We start from the raw sequence: 1,759 nt of genomic DNA on the forward strand, positions 1-1,759 counted from the left end.
TACGCGAAAATCTTTTCGCGGTTGCAGTTTACTGTTGCTCTTGGCCAGGGTCCATGATTCACCGGCGTTTTATTCCTCGCCGGTTTACAGATCGCGGAAGGAGAGAGAGAGAGAGAGAAAGAGAAAGAGAGAGAGAGAGAGCGAAAATAAAGGGGGGGAAAAAAATATTTATAAAAGACAAGTGTGGGGAGCAGGTTGGTCGGGTTGCGCGATGCGTCACGTTACGCAGCCAGGATGACACTAAACTGAAGTCAACCAACGCCGTCGCGCTTTATTCCTCTTAAGTCGGCACGACCGTTTGGTCCAAAGTGCGCTCTCTGTAACCATATCAATGACGGAGGCCGCGACCTTTCAACCACCCGCGCGCGACCGGCCGCCCTCTCGACCGCCGCCGCCGTCATTGCGCGATCAAACAACGCTCTTCGCGACCGAGATGCCGTGGCCATCACCACCGTCAGATGTAAACACACCGGGGTAACCCCGCATCCCGTTTCGAGAACACAAGATATCGCGGGGATTGTCCGTTCCGATCCGCGATATTCTCTGCTACTTCGAGACCGGATCTTCGACGAAAACGATTTCGGTCGCGACCATGTGACGAATGTTCGAAACGCGCTCCTAAATGCATGATCGATCACTGATCGCGAATCGTTAATCGATCATGGTCGCGTTCGTCACCTTGCAAATGAACCGCCTTCTCTCGACGTCTGCGTTATGTCAAAATTTTTTGGTGGATGATTTGTTTCACAGCGAACAATTTGTAATAGAGACTATAATAAAATTTGATGAGTAATTTGACGAGCAATTTTATTTAAAAAAAAAGTGAAAAAGAAATATATATGTCTGTATATATTGTCTTTTTTTAATATACTATCTCATTCTAATTTACACTATCTTACTCATTCTAATTTATTGAAGTTGATAAAATCAATGGACCAATTTAAAATTTGTCATCTCATGGCTGAATTGTTATCGGATCTCTAATTTATCTAAAATTTATAATTAACGGAAAAAAAAACGATGAATCAACTGAAATTTTGATAAACGATCCAGAATTCTAATTAAATCTGTTAGATATTTGGTTAAATCTGCTAGAATTCTAGTAGATTTAACCAGAAATCCAATAGACCAGAATTCTGATCATTCATTTTTCACTAGAATTCCAATTAATTCAACCAAATATTTTTTTCCATATAAAGGCCTTTTTCGAGATAAAATTGATGAAGCAATACGAACAAGTTTATCACGGAAAGAACGATTTTGCTGAAGTATCTGAAAATGGTCCTAAAAATAATTTTGTGCGATCATCAAAATAATTATTCTCTAAAATTCTCTAAAGAGTGAATTCTTATTCTTAAAGACTGGAAATTGAGTCTTTTTCAAGACTAGCTCAATTTTTACTCTTTAGAATGAGAATCCAAAGAATTTAGAAAATATTTAGAACACTTAAATATAATGAGCAATGTTGGAAAAAATGTTGACAATCATTTTACATAATTATTTTGATGATTTAACAAAATTATTTTCAAATTTATCTCCTAAATTTTCAAATACTTTAGCAAAATTGTATTTTCCATGCATAAATATTTTTCCATTTGGCGTGCAAACAATTTTGTTTCTAAATTACTACCAATTGTTCGATGTTCTTTACATAAGATAAGATAATACTTCACTCTTTCCATTGAATCTAGATAAGTAAAATAGCATCTTATCGATAAATTGCTTCGGTAAGATCACGACGTGTGAGAACCTCATCAGT

The sequence above is a fragment of the Atta cephalotes genome, assembly GCF_000143395.1.
Source record: "Atta cephalotes unplaced genomic scaffold scaffold00003, whole genome shotgun sequence".
Classification (NCBI taxonomy): Eukaryota; Metazoa; Arthropoda; class Insecta; order Hymenoptera; family Formicidae; genus Atta; species Atta cephalotes.